We start from the raw sequence: 18,367 nt of genomic DNA on the forward strand, positions 1-18,367 counted from the left end.
AGATCCCGTATGCCGCGCAGTGTGGCCAAAAATTAAAAAAAAAAAAATTTTTAAAGTGGGTCTTACAGAAGGGGCCATCTTGAGAGAGCCCCTGAGCACCAGGGATTGCACTGGAGCTGCGGAGGCAGCAGAAGGAAAGGCAGGCAAGGCCCTTTCCTCATGGAGCTTAGATTCCCGCAGAGAGACAGCCAATAGGAAGGGAGACAAATAAAAACAAGGTAGCTTCAGAGAGAGGTGAGTGCTCTGAGTGAAATGAAACAGGATGAGGCTGTTAAGGAGGGATGGGGCTAGATGAGGGGGTGACCAAAGAAGGCTTCCCGGAGGAGGTGGCACCTGAGAACTAGGACGTGAGTGACAAGGACAGCCACGAGAAGACCTGGAGCGCGAAGTGTTCCAGTGCAAAAGGACAGCTAGTGCAAGAGCCCCGAGGCAGGAATAAATTCCTGTTCAAGGAAGTTCGAGAAGCTGGTGGTTTGGAGCTGTAGGGGGAGAGGGCAGGCGGGGCAGCGGGCCAGGGCTTGCAGTGGGTTTTCAGGAGAGGCTAGTGAGACATGATCTAGTTTGTGTTGAACTAAGATCAGCCTGCATAGGGTTGGAAGTTCCATCTCTTACATGCCATGTTGGGGGCCCCAAGAAATTTTTAGGGCTTTCAAGGGCTTTATCCAGGAACCAGCCAACCTCCTAAACCTACATACTAGGAAAACTGAGAGGCAGAGAGAAAGGCCACTTGCCTAGGGGGCCCCACTGCTCCCTTCCTGGGGCTGGCATTCAAGCCCAGGTCTCTGATCCTGGTCCCTGAGGCCCAGCCTCTCCCCCCAGGGCCACCCCACCAATGGAGGATGGGAGGGGGTTCACTGAGGCCGCAGAGCTGGAAGATGGGCCCAGTGCCCCAAGGCTTCCAGCTTCAGCCAGTGAGATCCCAGGGCTGGGCTCCAGAAAGGAAGGGCATAGCCCAGCTGGGCCTCGTCCTGCATCACTAGGCCCAGTGCTTAGCCCTCAGCTGGCAGTGGAGGGGGGCAGTGGTCAACTCCAGGAGCTCAGCCAGCCAAGAGCAACCTGATTGAGCAGGAAATGGGCCTGCAGCCAGACAAAGCATCAACCAGCACCTGGAGGCTTTATTCCCTTTATTCCCGTTGCAGACTTTCTCAGGCACCTGCAGCTGGGCCTCAGGAGCACCAGGGCCAGGAAGGGGCTCCCATGGGCTGGTTCTTCTGCAACAGGGAGTGGCCTGACTTGTGACCGGGAGGGAGGTCTCATGATATAATAACAACAACAATAGGTCCACTTACTATGTGCAAGAGACATTTCATTTAACCCTCACAACAAACCCACGAGGCATGTACTATTATCATCTACATACTACAGATTATGAAATGGAGGCACATGGAGATAAAGTGACCTGTGCAAGGTCACACAGTATAAGGAAGTGAAAACAGTATGGGCTTTGGAATCAATGAATCCCAGCCCTATTTGCCTCTATGACCTTCGGCAAGGTATTTAAAAATTTCCAAGCTTGTCATCTTATTCTGATCTCAGAGGACTGCAGTGCCGATTAAATGATTTGAGATATGCAAAGCCTCTGGCGCATGGCTCTCCATCCAGACAAGTCTTTCTGTCCTCCTCCCCACTTCCCATAACTCTGTGACCTTGGCATGTTACCACCACTGAGCCTCAGTTTCCTCATCAAAGAAATAGGTACAATGACATTACGCAATAGGGCTGTTGAAATCCTGATGCTCTCCTGAGAGGCATGCCTCATCTTTTGAAAAGGCCCCATTCCTGAGACCTTTCAAGGAAGGTGCCATTTTACAAAATTGCCGTCTTTGCTTTCTATCAAAATAAACAAAGAAACACAAATAGAAAAACCAGTCTTAGAGCCATTCCCCATTTGAGACAAAAAGCCAGTATTACGCACACTGCTGGGCTTAGAAGGTTTTCCCAGAAGGAAAAACAGAAGTGACAGCTCAAGTCATAACATGGCTACCAGGATTCTCTCTAGTTCCACACCCTGGGACAGACGACACCACCCACAGCAGTGGCAACAAGACGGACAGTTGTAGGCTCATGCAAAGTACCAGGGAAGATCCACCAGGGATTTCAGCCAAACACAAGACAAAACACTAAACTTCTTTTCCTATAAATCAGCCAATATTTTTCAAGTTCTTGTTATGAGTAAATGCTTCTTATCCCCAATAACAGGGAATATACATGAAAACATAGGCACCAACACTGTTGTAGATACACATCAAGGTGGTGGTCCCAGCTCTTCCCAAGGGCCATGCCTGTTTCTCTCAATCATCTTTTGGGGGATAAACTGCTCTTTCTCTTGTCCAACTCAGCCATTCATGTAAGGGCTGCCAATCAGTCTAGACCAGGCTGCCCCTGGTCACAGTGATTGGTCCAAGAGAAGGGTGTGATCCAGAAAAACAAGGCTATCAGAGCTTTTACCAGGATTTCAAAATTGGAGCTGGAGAGGAAAATCCTGTTCCTCTTGGATTGGTGAACTCGAAGGATATAAATCCGGACCAATGACAGCGATTTTCTGGATGCAGAAAGCCTGTTTGCAAAAAACAGGGGATGAAGACCTCAAAGAGAGAAGCCATGATGAGTAGCAGGGTGTCCTGACATGATAATCTCGGATTCCTGTCGTCCCTAAGGCAGGCTCAACCCTTCCTGCCCATCTGCTGGTGGTGTGTTTCAATGAGCCAATAAGTTCCTTCCCATACCTTGTGAGTTAAGAGCCCTGCCTAACTCAGCCACCAAGCATTGTGTGGTAATAAACACAGCATTTCAGTAGGAGAGATATCACAGGCAGGACTTGATGACTTGCCAAGTGAAAGTTTTAGGCAATCTGGGCTGTGAAGGCAGAGACAAACAAGATTACCTGATTCATTCAAATCAACAAACATTTACTGAGCCCTTACTTATGCCAGGGACAGTATTAGGCATTCAGGATATAACAGTGAATGGACAGACTAAGTACTTTTCCTCACTTTGGAGTAATCAGAAAGGACTTCCTGGAGCTGGGGAGGTTGGAGGAAGTCACTGAGGGATGGTAAAATCTGGCCAGGCAGAGAGTGAGGGGGAGAAAAGCATGAATAAAGATATGGAGGCATAAGACTCTTGTCCGTGAAGGCACGTTGTCTTGTATCTCCATGGTGCCTGGCTACAGCGGGCACTCAGTACGTTTTGTTTTTTTGTTTGTTTTAATAAATTTATTTATTTTTGGCTGCGTTGGGTCTTTGTTGCTGCGCGTGGGGTTTCTCTAGGTGCGAACGGGGGCTACTCTTCATTGCAGTGCACGGGCTTCTCAATGCGGTAGCTTCTCTTGTTGTGGAGCACGGGCTCTAGGCGTGCGGGCTTCAGTAGTTGTGGCACGCGGGCTCAGTAGTTGTGGCTCACGGGCTATACAGCACAGGCTCAGTAGCTGTGGCACACGGGCTTAGTTGCTCAGCGGCATGTGGGATCTTCCCAGACCAGGGCTTGAATCCACGTCCCCTGCGTTGGCAGGCAGATTCTTAACCACTGAGCCACCAGGGAAGTCCTGTTTTTTTTAAAAAAATAGGAATAAATGAGGTAATACATGTAAAGATCCTACCTTTTTAAAAAAAATTATTTTATTTATTTTCTTTATGTTCTTTATGTTTTTGGCTGTGTCAGATCTTAGTTGTGGCACACAGGGTCTTCGTGAGGCATGCAGGATCTTTTCGGGCTTCTTTCTAGTTGTGGCGTGTGGGCTTTCTCTCTCTAGTTGTGGCGCATGGGCTCCAGAGCGCGTGGGCTCTGTAGTTGTGTCGTGCAGGCTTAGTTGCCCCATGGCATGTGGGCTCTTAGTTCCCCGACCAGGGATTGAACCCGCGTCCCCTGCATTGGAAGGCAGATTTTTTTACCACTGGACCACGAGGGAAGTCCCTGTTTTTGTTTCTAATATTTATTTATTTATTTGGCTGCGCCAGGTCTTAGTTGCAGCACGTGGGATCTTTTTTTTTTTTTTGAGTTGCGGCATGCGGGATCTAGCTCCCTGACCAGGGATGGAACCCGGGTCCCCTGCACTGGGAGCACGGAGTCTTAACTGCTGGACCACCAGGGAAGTTCCTCAATACATGTTTATTGCATGGTATGCATAAGTGAATGAATACCTGAGTGAAGTAAAGTGCAAGTCATTTGGGGGAAGAGCAGGTCATTCAGCTTGGCAGGAGAAGAGCTACTTTTAGAGAAGGCAATGTTGAGGAAGGCAGATTGAAGCCAGACCACAGAGGACCTTGCTGAAAAGTGTAGACTTGGCCTGGGCCACACCACACAGTCCCAATTCTGGCAGGGCTCGGAGGAGCTGGCCAGGCAGGACAGTGGATCTCACAGGCCCCGTGTGGCCCCCACCTCTGTTGTGGTTGCCACACCCATGCTCTCTCAGACTCGCCAGCCAGGCTCTGCCCAACACCCTAACCAGCACCCCAGCTACCCAAGGTCATGCCCCAGACACCACCGCCCTTCTGGCTCCTGGGTGAAGCTGCCAGCACATCACTCCTGCCCAGTCTGTAATTTAAACATGACCTCCTCCCAGCCTGACTGCTCGTTGCCTTCTGCACCCCAGACGTACCCGTTGCAGGAGCTGCCCAAAGAGGAGAAAAGGTCTGGTGTCCATTGAGCCCCTGACCTGGGCTACAGGGAGGGGCTTGAAGTCCCAGCTAGGCTGAGCCTGGGCACAGCTGGGGTCACCAGAGTCGGCTCCTGAGCTCAGAACTAGGGACACCATGCCCCCTCGTGGCCAGGAGACAGCCAGCACCTTGGTCTTCCCGGACTACGACATATTTACACCTTTACTTTACTTTAGGGAAGTTTTAAAAAAGGAAATACATTTCTGAAAAGCTGAGAACACAAATCACATAAGTTAGGTTGATATCTCAAGGAAACTCATAGTAAGACTTCTAGAAAAAGCTATTTCAGATTTTCCAACGCCAAAGCAAATTTTTCTGACTCTAATTTCTTTTATGTTTATCTGCTAAAGCAGGAGGATGGGATGTCTGAAAATGGTTGTTTTCGGTATTTTCCAGTTCTATGAAGAGTCTTCCCAGGTTAATATGTTCCGTGAGGTTATGGAACATGCCTTCCACTTCTTTTGTGATTCTCACAGCCCTGTCAGGGCAAGTGGATACCTCGTCCATAAAATAAACTGTGAGAGTAAAGAGCTCCTCTCTACACATTTCTCAGCTTTGAAAACTCAGCTTTTCACCTGCATAGTGTTTGTCTGCAATGGGGGCACACCTCTGAGCATTGGTGATATTAACTTACTTACAAGCATTTTTGTCTACAATACATAATGCCCTGTATTAGGTGCTCATTGTTATTGCTGGTGGTAGTGTTTGTGGAGGAGGACAATGGAGATTGAGAAAAAAACTACAAGACAGATCCTGATCTCAGGGGCTGTGTCCACCTTAGACAGGATATACACACATGACACAACTTGCAAACAATCACAAATTAACAGCAGGGTATAAACTAAACATACATGTGCTGAGAGCAGTAATCAGAGTGGGTGGAAGGCTGATGGCAGGACACTTGCTGGAAATATGGTCTGAGAGGAGTCTTGAAGAATGCCAGAAGACTGAGGCCTTCTGGGGCTGGATAGTTGTCAAGAAGGAGGCCAGCATCTACACAACTTTGGAGATACAACCATTATGCCTCCAAGGCATGGTGGCCTACCTGGCACCTCCTCTCACTGTTCCACCCTTGCCAAAGACCCCACACTCCTTCCCACCCTCCTGCTCCTATCATTGGGTTGCCACATGGTCAAACATGAACCACTACCAGGGATACCTGGCCCACACGTACACCTCTTACTGCCTCTAGCCGACCCAAGGCTATACCTGGGGGCATCAGAGTACCCCTTGCCAGTACAACTGCGGTGAGGTTCTACTGATTATGCCTTTGTCCTGCCTCCGTCTTAGAAGAGAGCCAACCAAGTTTTTTGGATCCCCAGAGTCATGAAGTCTCCCAATTCCAGAAACCAGGGCAGGACTGATGCAGGCCTATACATGGATGGGGCTGTAGTACACTACAGGTGGTAGCCATGCACTCTGACTGTGAATAGCCTGGAAGTTTGCTCCAGTCATTGGGTTCAGTATAGAGGTCAGGGCTTATGAAATGCAATACATGAAGTGGTGTAGCTTGAGGGCAGGAGTCAACTGTTTTAACCACATCTCAGACCAGGAAGGTCATTAGTGAGGAATGTTGGGTGCGAGGATTGAGAGATTCCACTGGGTCTGTCCATTCTTCACTAGTAATTTTTCAAAAGACAAAGAGAATGCTAATTGATTCATTTTAGTAGGGTATAGAATTGCCACACAGTTTGGAAATCTTCAGGAACTAGAAAGTTGCTCAGTGAATAAGAAATTCAAACAAAGACAATCAGATGAACCAAATAGCTGAAGACATCAGGTCAAGAAAGCCCAAGGCAGTCATCTTATCACCCCAAGTTCCAACTTTTTAGGATCATCTCTACATTGGATTCCACCAGGCCTTCTAACCACTCAGGATGCAGCCCCTTCTCATGACTATAAGGATTGTATATTACCCTAGGCAGTTGCTCACCCACCGCTTTTGGAACAGCTTGTGGCCCTTTCTCTGGGAGGGATTTTGCTGTCATTGATGACCTCAGCATTTGGACCTGTACCTGTTTGGATTTGGCTAGTCCCTGAATGACCCAATTAGACTCTGTGATCTGGCTTCTGGACAGAACAACTTTGCTCCTGGGCTCAGGGTGGGGGGCAGGGCATCATTTGGGGTATTTTTGGCTCTAGGTAACAGAAGCCCTACTCAAGCTGGTTTAATCAGTGAGGACATTTATTGTGTCATTTAATAGGAAGTCCCACGAGAGGGTGGTTTCCAGGTAAGCTGATACAGCATCTCAGTGAGGACATAAAGACCTCAGTTCACGTGTTCCTTTGTTCACTCCTTCCCTGACATAGGAGATTGTGCCATTTTGCCCTTCATGCATGAGAGTCCCTGCTTCCTCACAGCCCTACCAACAGAATGTATTGTCAAACATTTGGATTTTTGCCAATCTGATAGGTGAAAAGTGCTGTAACAGTGTTATTTCAATTTTAATCGCTCTTACTATGAGTGAAGTTGAGCATTTTTTCCTATGCTTAAGGGCTACTTACTTGTTTTTCCTTTTCTGTGAACTTTGTCTTCACCTACTTTGCTCACTTTCCATTTGGGTTGTTGACCTTGGACGCAGGGGTTTTTCCATCTCTCCACTCTGGCCTTTTTAGTGCTTGCTTCCTGCTCAGGCTGGAACCAAGATGGCAGCAGCAGTTCTAGACATTGAGATGTTCAGAAATTAGGTTTGTCACTTTCTGTTTGTGGCTAACCCAGTTCCATTTCCCAACCCCCTTCTCCCTTTCCTGTTTCTTCTTTGTTTTTGTTTGTTTTTTTGGCCTCGCCTCGCAGCTTTCGGGATCTTAGTTCCCTGACCAGGGATCGAACCCGGGCCCCCTGCAGTGGAAGCATCGAGTCCTAACCACTGCACCGCCAGGGAATTCCCATCCTGTTTCTTCTTTGGACAAGAAGAGCTAAAAACTGACTTTCCCAGTTCGCTTTGCAGCGAGGAGCAGCCATGGGACACAGTCCTGCCCAATGAGACGGAAGTGGGAGAGTACGAGGGAATTTCTGGCACAGGTGTCACTGGATAGCCCCTTTCTTCCTGCCTTAACATGGACAGAATGGCTGGAGTGGCAGCCTTCTTGATACCATAAATGAAAGACAAAGACAGTCACAGAGATGTTGATCCTAATATTATTGGAGCCACCAAACCGACACCAGGAACCACCTACCTCCTGACTTTGTACACAGCTCATTAAATATCTTCACTCTTAAACTATTATTTGTCAGGGTGTGGGCGGAGGGGGGGTGTGTTCTCTTACTCGCTGATGAACACATTCCTAACCGGTACACTGTGGCTTTCTCCTAGGAGGGAGAAAACTTCCCAGAAGTCACCCTTCCCCGTTCCCTGGACTTCCCCTCAGGACATTGGTCAGATTGGGTCACATGTCCTTTCCTGAACCAATCACCTCAAGGGGCATAGGATTCCCCTTAGGCCAATGGGGTCACTCCTGGGGTGGGGCAACGTTCGCTGAGGCATGTGGATACAGGAAAGAGAGGTGGAAACCAGAGGCAGGAGGATGGTGGCATTTTTAGAAAGGAAGGGGTGAGAAATGGCCGCTGGGTGGACAGGCAGTGGCGTCTCCTGAAGTGAGTGAAAGAGTGGCCTCAGCTCGGGGCTGTGCCCCAGGGGAGTGACTTGTGTCTCACCTGCATGGACCTGCTGCCCAGTCACACTGCTCTAGGGCATTGCCAGGCTCTACCTGGGTGCAGAGGTTTGCGACCTGTCTCACCTGTTGGGCAGCAAAGTCCTGTAAACCACGAATGCACAGTTACATGAGCTACATGTACCTCTCTCAATGAGGTCAAAGAAGTGGTTGTATTTCCTTAAAACAAAAACAAATTTTCCTTAATAAACGAATAGATTATACCAGTTTATAAACTCCATGAGGGCAGGGGTGTATATTTCTTGGTTTTCTGCTGTACCCCAATCCCTAGCAATTGATTAAAAATGTTGAACAGGACAGAGGCTTTTTTTTTGGCTGCACCTCGCAGCATGCAGCCCCTGCAGTGGAAGCTCGGAGTCTTAACTCAGTGTTTGAAGTCTCCACTTTCTTTCCTTTTAAAATCGGGAATGGCCTTTTGACCCTCTCCAACCTTCCAGCTCATTTTCTGTTGTAATATCTCAAAAACCACAGGCAGTGACTCAGAGTCCCATTTCCCAGTGGCGGGGATATAATTACTCCAGGCGAAAGAACATTATTTCGAGGAGCCAGGAGCTCATTTACAAACTCTCTAACCCACCTTGGGCTAGCTAAGAGCTAGTTCCTCCCCGACGGTACTTACTCACACACACACTTCTTCTCCAGGTCTGAAAGGCAAAGGCCCCATCGCCTGATGGGTTCCCACCTTCCAGCATTCCGCCCCCAGCATCTATCAGCAGGCCTGCTCTTTCTTTCATCTCCTCGCTCTGAAGAGAACTAAAAGCTCCTTTTCATTGTTCTCCCTGGCAGTATTCTATTACATTTATTTCCTCCATTATAAAAAGTAATATAAACTCATTTAAGAAAATGTAGAAAATCCAGCTAAGTAGGAAGGAGTAAGGAAAAATAACGTACTGCTCCCTTTACCTAAGGTCAAGCACAGTCAACATTTCAGTGCCAGAAACTAACACAACATTGTAAATCAACTATACTCCAATAAAAATTTTAAAAAAATCCCAGTCACACCCTTAAAAACAAAACATTTCAGTGCCTTACGGAAGCTATTCCGACAGGTCTCCCTTATCCTTATATGCCTTCTTTTTACAATTTCCTTTTAAATCTAAGTTCTAATGATGAAGTTTGTATACCCTCCTACAGTACAACTCTAGAATCATTGTGAATGTGCACAAAGATTTAATCCACAGCATCCCCCAGCACAAGGGATGTTTTCTCCAGAAACAGGTGACCATGTAGAACATGGCATGACCAGGTAGGGATGCTCGGATAAGGCCATTCCTGGCAGCAGCTTGTACAAGCCCAGAAAAGGTGTGAGATGTGCCCCTCATTATTACAGTCATGCTCTTTGGGTAGGAGGTGGTAGAAGTGGAGACAAAGGGGTAGGCTTTCACTTTCACTTTATATACTTCACAAAAAACTATGAAAAAGAATGATTTTTGCAGAGATTATTACCTTAGTGTCTTCATCTCTGGAAATGTTCTATGGTGAACATATGTTGCTTTGGTAATCACAGAAATATAACACATGAGTTACGGGCTGAATCGTGTCCCTCAAATCTGTATGTTGAAGTCCTAACCGCCTGTACCTCAGAATGTGTCTGTATTTGGAGACAGGGCTTTTAAAGAGGTAATTAAGTGAAAATGAGGTAATTAGGGTGAGCCCTAATCCAATATGACTGGTGTCCTTACAAGAAGAGGAGATTAGGACACAGATGCTCATAGAGGGAAGCCCAGGGAGGAAACGGCCATCTGCAAACCTAGAAGCCTCAGGAGGAGCCAACCCTGCCAACACCTTGATCTTGGACTTCCAGCCTCCAGAACCGTAAGAAAATAAATTTCTGTTGTTTAAGCCACCCAATCTCTGGTACTTTGTTATGGCAACACTAGCAAACGAATATACTGTGTAATTATAAAGAGAGAGAAGGCAATAAAACAAGCTCTTGGCTTTTCAGATTTTCACACTGAAGGTTATCGCTGGCCATGAGAAACGCACAGCTTCAGGAATTACTCTTTTTTTTTTTTTTGGCTGTGCTGCACAGCATGTGGGATCGTATTTCCTCGACTAGGGATCAAACCCGTGCCCCCTGCAGTAGAAGTGCAGTCTTAACCACCGGACTTCCAGGAAAGTCCCTCCTTTGAACTTTTCAAAGTGGATTTAATCTTCAGTGTGGGACGCAGGTAGCCACGCCCTTTCCTTCCCTGGAATGCACTGCAGTGTGAGATGATGTCTCCCAAGTTTTCGCTCCACGTAGGTTCAGATCCCACTGGGACCACCTACAGGGCAAGACCATTTAGGCTCTCTTATCCTCAGTTCCCACTCTGTAAAGCAGAGAGAATAAGAGCAGGCAGCCTTTTTCTTTAAGTCCTAAGGGAGATGAGACACGTAATGGTGACAGCACAGCACAGCGGTTAGGAGACCAGATCCCCAGCCCACACTTGCTGAACTTGGTGGTTCAGGTCCTGGCTCAGCCACCTTCCTCCTGGGTGGCCTTGGGCAAAGTGCTTCTGCCCTCTGTAAAGTGAGGATTACAAAAGCATGATGATGGGGACTAAGTGCATTAATGTATCTAAAGTACATATATTGAGAATTAATATATCTAAACTACTCTGTCTAGTAGAGTAGCCATCAGCCACCTGCACCCGTTGAGCACTTGAAATGTGGCTCCTTCAAACTGCGATGTGCTGTAAGTGTAAATTCACGTCGGATTTTGAAGACTTAATAAGAAAAGAGATTGTGAAACATCTCACTGATAATATTTTGCATCTTTTAGATTAAATAGAATATATTTTACAGTTAATTTCACTTTAAAAAAAACTTTTTAAAATACAGAGCAGTTACTAATTTTCCCCCTGGGTATCGCCCATGTGTACATTAGGTATATATATTACTAACTTCTGTTTATATTTCTTATTTATTTATTTATTTATTTATTTTTGGTTGCATCAGGTCTTAGTTGCAGCAGGCAGGCTCCTTAGTTGCGGCTTGCTGGCTCCTTAGTTGCGGCATGTGAACTCTTAGTTGCAGCATGCATGTGGGATCTAGTTCCCTGACCAGGGATCGAACCCGGGCCCCCCTGCATTGGGAGCGTGGAGTCTTATCCAGCGCCACCAGGGAAGTCCCCTGTTTGTACTTCTTAAACAGTAAATAAAATAAAATGCAGCTACTAGAATATTTTAAATTATATATGTGGCTGGCACTGAATGTTTATTAGACAGCTGGCTTAGAACAGGGCCTGCCTGGCATGTAGCAGGAGTAACTGAAGCTACTATCAGTGTTTAGCGCCTGGCACTTGGTAAGCACTTATCAAGTGGTGGTTTTTGTTCTGAAGACTTCTCAGGGGCCCTCTCCTGCCTCTGCTTTGGAGATCTATGCATGGAAATGCATTGTCTGTTTCCCTGCAGGATTTTGTCATATTCACCCATTGGGAGAGCTCCCGGTCTTTCCTTTAATCTTCACCACCCCCAGGATCTCTCCAGGGATGTCTACACACATGGGCGCACACACACACACACACGCAGGTGTAGACTTTCTCAATGTCCAGTCCTCCATCACCTCCTGTCACCCCTGCAACTGTGGTCCCCAAGCACCTCTGCATACTGCACTGAGTTCACCTGGCCTGGGTTTGGGGATCCCTCTTTGCCATCATCGTTCTCTGCTTTCTCCTCAGGCCCTGCACTTCTGAGGCTTGATCTGTGATGCTCAGACAGATGGAACGTTGCCAGCAGGGGCTGTTAGCATGCTGCCAAGAGGCTGCCCAGAGCAGCTTTTACTCTGACAAATTCACTCCTGGGGCCCCCAGGTCTACCCACGTCCTGGCAGCTGGTGGAGAGAAGATGGAGTCTCAGCTGTGGACTTGGACGACTCAGTTTCTCAGGAGGCCACTGTATACACCAGATGCCACGTTTTCAATGCATTTAGCAGGGTGAGAACAGTTTTTGTTTTGGAAAGTATCTGGATCAGCCACTTTGGCTGAGGAAAGGGAGGTACCAGGGCATGGTTAAACACATGAGGAACTAAACAGCTTTACAGGGGTCGTTAACAAGAACTTGGAGAAAGAGACCCCCAAAAGAGAGGAGAAGACGGGGAGAAGGTCAGAAAAGTGAAAAGGGGCCAGAACAAAATAGCAGGAGCCTCAGCCTGGCAGGTATGTGTCTAGTGAGAAATTCCCAGTGGCAGGGACAGAGTGGCAGTGGGAAGGGACTTTTTAAAAAAATTGTGGTAAAATACACATAACATAAAATTTACCATCTTAACCATTTCTAGGTGTACATCCTCCTTGTTTTGTAACCATCACCACCATCCATCTCCAGAATTCTTTTCATTCGAAAACTCTTTTCAACCGAAACTCTGTACCCATTAAACAATAACTTTCCATTCCCCCAGCCCCTCGCAACTACCATTCTATTTCCTGTCTATGAATTTGACTACTCTAGGTACTCGATATAAGTGGAAACATACTGTATTATGTTTGGCTTATTTCACTTAGCATAATGTCCTCAAGGTTAATCCATGTTTTAGCATGTGTCAGAATTTTCTTTCTTTTTAAGGCTGAATAACATTCCATTGTATGTATAACCACATTTTGTTTATCCACTCACCCATTAGTAGACACCTGGGTTGCTTCCATCTTTTGGCTGTTGTGATTAATGCTGCCATGAACATGGGTATATAAATATCTCTTTCAAACCCTGCTTTCAATTCTTTTAGGTATCCATCTAGAAGCAGAATTGCTGGGTCATATGGTAATTCTATTTTTAATTTTTGGGGAACTGCCATGCTATTTTCTACAGTGCCTGTACCATTTTACATTCTCACCAACAGGGCATAAAAGTTCCAATTTCTGAAAAGACAACCTAGAGAATGGGAGAAAATATTTGCAAATGATATGACTGATAAGGGTTAATATCAAAAATATATAAACAGCTCATACAACTCAACATAAAAAGAAAAAACAACCCGATTGAAAAATGGGTGGAAGATCTGAATAGACATTTTTCCAAAGAAGACATACAGATGGCCAACAGGCACATGAAAAGATGTTCAGCATCGTTACTCATCAGAGAAATGCAAATTAAAACCACAATGAGATATCAGCTCACACCTGTTAGAATGGCTATCTCCATATCAGTATGTGGAGAAAAGAGAATCCTCATATGCTGTTGGTGGGAATGTAAATTGGTATAGTCACTGTGGAAAACAGTATGAAGGTTTCTCGAAAAACTAAAAACAGAACTACCGTATGACCCAGCAATTCCATTCCTAAGTATATATTCTGAAAAATGAAAACACTAATTTGAAAAAGTACATGCACCCCAATGTTCATGGCAGCACTATTTACAATTGCCAAGATATGGAAGCAACCCAGGTGTCCATCAACAGGTGAATGGATAAAGAAGATGTGGTATATATATACGATGGAATATTACTCAGCCATAAAGAAGAATGAGAATTTGCCATTTGCAACAACATGGGTGGACCTATAGGGTATTACGCTAAGTGAAATAAGTCAGACAGAGAAAGACAAATACTATATGATATCATTTATATGTGTAATCTAAAAAATAAAACTAGTGAATATAACAAAAAGAAACAGACTCACAGATATAGAGAATAATCTAGTGCTTACCAATGGGAAGTGGGGGGCAAGATATTTTTTTTTGGCTGCGTTGGGTCTCTGTTGCTGCGTGCGGGCTTTCTCTAATGACGGTGAGCGGGGGCTACTCTCTTCGTTGAGGTGCGTGGGCTTCTCATTGTGGTGGCTTCTCTTGTTGCGGAGCACGGGCTCTAGGCGCGTGGGCTTCAGTAGTTGTGACTCACGGGCTCTAGAGCGCAGGCTCAGTAGCTGTGGCGCACGGGCTTAGTTGCTCCGTGGCATGTAGGATCTTCCCGGACCAGGGCTCAAACCCGTGTCCCCTGCATTGGCCGGCGGGTTCTTAACCACTGTGCCACCAGGGAAGTCCCAAAGATAGCTTTTTCTGCCTTAATTTTCTGTTGATTGGTGGCAGGGTCTCACTGTGGACTGCCACCATCACTGGCGTAAAGGATCCAGGCCACAACCACTGTTTCCAGTCTCTCTCCATTGTTTCTTTTTTTTTTTTTTTTTAACATCTTTATTGGAGTATAATTGCTTTACAATGGTGTGTTAGTTTCTGCTTTACAACAAAGTGAATCAGCTATACATATACATATATCCCCATATCCCCTCCTTCTTGCATCTCCCTCCCACCCTCCCTATCCCACCCTTCTAGGTGGTCACAAAGCACCGAGCTGATCTCCCTGTGCTATGCAGCTGCTTCCCACTAGCTATCTATTTTACATTCGGTAGTGTATATAAGTCCATGCCACTCTCTCACTTCGTCCCAGCTTACCTACCCTTCCCCCTCCCCGTGTCCTCAAGTCCATTCTCTACGTCTGCGTCTTTATTTCCATTGTTTCTTTGTTTGATGGTTGGTTGGTTGGTTTTTTCTGGGAATCCCCAGCAACACCCCAACTATTGTTCCCTTTTAGAGAGGCCCGCTGGGATCCCATAACCAATTAACCATTTTCTCAAGTTTTATCAAGCTGTTTTTCTACCTCCTCTTTTACAGTTTAACTCCCTCTCTCCCTCTCTCTGTCTCTGTATCTCCTCTCATTACTTGAACTGTGGGCAAACACTTTCCTCTTGGCCCCCTAAGAATCACTCTGACCTGGCCCCAAGCCCTTTGTTTGGATATCTCAAACTCGGTGCCCAAACCCAAATCCACTCCAGCAGCAGACTCCACCGGGAGACCAGCTCTTCACCTCCTGGGTCTTCCCATTCCCAAGTCCCAAACAGTTGGGCTACCATATTGATTGTTTTCTTGTCTTTTTTTTTTTTTAAGATAATATTTTTTAAAAATATTTTATTTATTTATTTTTGGCTGTGCCGCTGGGCATCTGTGATCCTAGTTCCCTGATCAGGGATTGAACCCGTGCCCCCCTGCAGTGGAAGTGCGGAGTCTTAACCACTGGACCGCCAGGGAAGTCCCCGGTTTCTTGTCTTAGATTCCAGGGCATGCAAAGATGTTGTCCTGGCCTTGTCCAGGGAGGCCCTTAGTCCCTGCAGATTCAGTGGGGGAGGAGAGGAACCTGCGAGAGGCCAGGGCTTCCCAGGCACACGCCATATTCACTGATGCTCAGCTCCACAGGCCCCCACCGCCCCCCTCCTTCCCTGGCTTGGAGATTCTCTTCCCACTCCACATTTCCTTCCCTCCTGGCCCCAGGGCAGACCTATTCATTAGCCACCTGCAGCGATACAATTCCTTCTTCCTCTTCCCCTGTGTGGCATGTTTCTACGGTTGGAGCACCTCAGAGGTTCCCATGGAGATCAGCCTTCTGGAGGCGGAGGAGAGGGCATATGGCCACCGCAGTCCCAGCCAGACCGCAACGGGGTGCTCAGAGGGCGTCCTTCCCTTCCACCCCAAACGTGGCTGTCAGATGTTCTGGAAACAAGGGTGCTCACTCCTGAGGTCCCTGGAGGTTGCTAAGGGTACCTTGAGGTTGTCTCTATCCCGTGGGTTCGACCCAGGGCTTCAGAAGCTGTTCAGACCATGAAGTCCAGCAGTGCAGATACAGGGCAGCCCTTTTGTTCCCAAACTGCTCTGTGGGGTGAATGTGAGGACAGTAATTGGGAGAGGCTCATCAGAGGGAGCCTCAGAGGAAACGGGAGGAGCCACCCCTCTGTCCCAGTGGCTGTCCCCCTGTCAGATCTGGAAGGATCAGGTCCTGCTGACACACCTCCACCTTCCACTGGCTACCCTCTTTTAGGATTTTCTGCAAGCCATTATCCACACACTACCATAATGCTCTTTTTATATTTAGCCTCACTTAAAAGCTTTCAATAGGGACTTCCCCGGTGGTCCAGTGGTTAAGACTCCGAGCTCCCAATGCAGGGGGCCCGGGTTCGATCCCTGGTCAGGGAACTAGATTCCGCATGCTGCGACGAAGATCCTGCATGCCACAACTAAGACCTGGCACAGCCAAATAAATAAATATTGAAGAAAAAAAAGAAGCTTTCAATGGCCTCCCACCAATCCTGGAATAATAGTGTCCTTACCAGGCCTTCAAGGCCCAATGTGAAGCAGTCCCTGCCTGTTCCTCTGAACTCATCACCCATCCCTCTCCCCTAGCTCACCATATGCCAGGCACACTGATCTTCTCCTGGTCCCAGCATTCCAAGACCGTTTCAGCCTCAGGGCCTTTGCACTTGCTGTTCCTTCTGCTCGGAATGCTCTTCGCACAGATCCTTGTCATCTGGTTTGTGGCTCAGAAGTCAACCTCTCCTGACTACTCCAGTCCAGAGTAGCCTCCCCTTCCTTACGCTTTATCTCCTCATACTATTTTATTTTCTTCTCCACACATATCCCTTTCTGAAGCTTAAGCTTCAGGATCCCTCACTCACATAGGTCCCTTCCAAGGGTCTACCTAATTTTGTATTATTTTCTTAAAAAGAATCCCCTGCCCAGCCAACCCAACTGTGTAAGCTTCAGGCCCCCAAAAATCTAGATTCATTTGTATCTAGAGCAAAGGACCAGGCTGTATTTGGTACATCTTGTGCCTGCCACTGGCAGGAAGACAAACTCAGCATTCGTCCTGCCAGGCTATTTCAACACACCCTTGGCCTCCCTGATCTCTTCAGGTCTGGGTGCCAAGAGGAAACTTTGCCCAGGAATCTTGGTTACTGCCCTGCTCATTGTACCCTGAGTTCAAGGTTGGGGTGGGGGGCGGAGTGGGAGTGGTATGGGGGAGGGGATGGGGGTGTCCAAACTCCAAGAGCTGCTGTTTGTGCTTCTCCCTTCTGGACACCCCTGCCTTGACTCCCCCAAATAGACATAAACTTTCTCAATCGGCAAGCATACCACCCTCAACTATTCACCCAGGAGACAGAAAAACCTAGACTTCCGTAAAATCTTTTATCTCTTTCCTTTCTGAGCTTTTTTGCAAAGCTAATCCTAATGTCTATCACTCATTCCACTTCTTACCAGCTTGGGCATATATTTAGTGCACAGGTCTTAACTCTCCCGCTGCCTTGCCCCTGGCAGACCTGGCTAATTGATCACAGAACTTTTCCGGGTGGGCCTTCTGTGTAACCACCACCAACTGATCAGAGAGGAAACCTAATTACCTCCTAATGAAACTCAGGTTTAAATGACTGAAGAGGTAAATCTGGTTCAAAGGAAAAGGGCTAATGCTTCTGATGAATTCCTATATCTATGCTGAGTCCAGGGAGGCCAGTTCCAAGGACATATTTTCTGTTTAATTAAGTGAGGGGAGACTTTGGGAGAACACGGCACCTTGCAGTACCTCCCGTGACACAGTGGAAAATTCACTGATCTGGAGCTGGAAGTCCTGCTCTGTTCTGGGCAAAACGACTCACTTCTTCATTCTGCGCATGGGGTTACTATGCATGTTGTCCCAGTCAGCTCAGACTGCTGTAACAAATTACCCCAGACTGGCGGCTGAAACAGATAACGTTTACTTCTTACAATTCTGGAGGCTGGGAGTCCAAGAACAAGGCGCTGGCTGATTCCATGTCTGGTGAGAGCCCTTTTCCAGGTTACAGACAACTGGCTTCTCCTTGTAAACTTACGTGGTGGAAAGAAATCCAGAAACACCCTCATGCAGTTCTTACTGGGAGTCACAGTGAGCTGTCCTTAGTATCGGGAGAGACTGTCCCCTCCTGGTGGCAAAAGCAGTAAGAAAGTTGATGGTGAATGAACTTAATGAGCTTAAGGGCTACAGACACATCAGCATTCACAAAGAAGCCTGTCTGTGGTGCTGGGCAAGGACTCCTGTGGGGACTGTCCCTCTGCACATGTGTTACTTCCTACTTCAGCTCATCTCTTGCCAACCTCCTTCTACAATTCTCCCAAACTGGCTGTCATAAACTCCACCACCCTCCTTAGTGCTCCCGACTATTCATCCCCCTCACTCTCTGCCTCCCACTCGTCAGAGGAAAAAGAGGCCACCAGGCAGCAACCATCACGGCTCCCTCCTCCCCAGGAAAGAAGATGGAGGTTCTCCTGTCT

The 18,367-nt window shown here is 47.1% G+C and overlaps 1 pseudogene; it reads right to left on the bottom strand.

The window, feature by feature from the left end:
- Positions 1-2,888: 2,888 nt before the first annotated feature.
- Positions 2,889-18,367, bottom strand: part of LOC132359127 (acireductone dioxygenase-like) — a 30,377-nt pseudogene continuing 14,898 nt past the window's right edge.

This window comes from Balaenoptera ricei, chromosome 2, assembly GCF_028023285.1.
Source record: "Balaenoptera ricei isolate mBalRic1 chromosome 2, mBalRic1.hap2, whole genome shotgun sequence".
Taxonomy (NCBI): domain Eukaryota; kingdom Metazoa; phylum Chordata; class Mammalia; order Artiodactyla; family Balaenopteridae; genus Balaenoptera; species Balaenoptera ricei.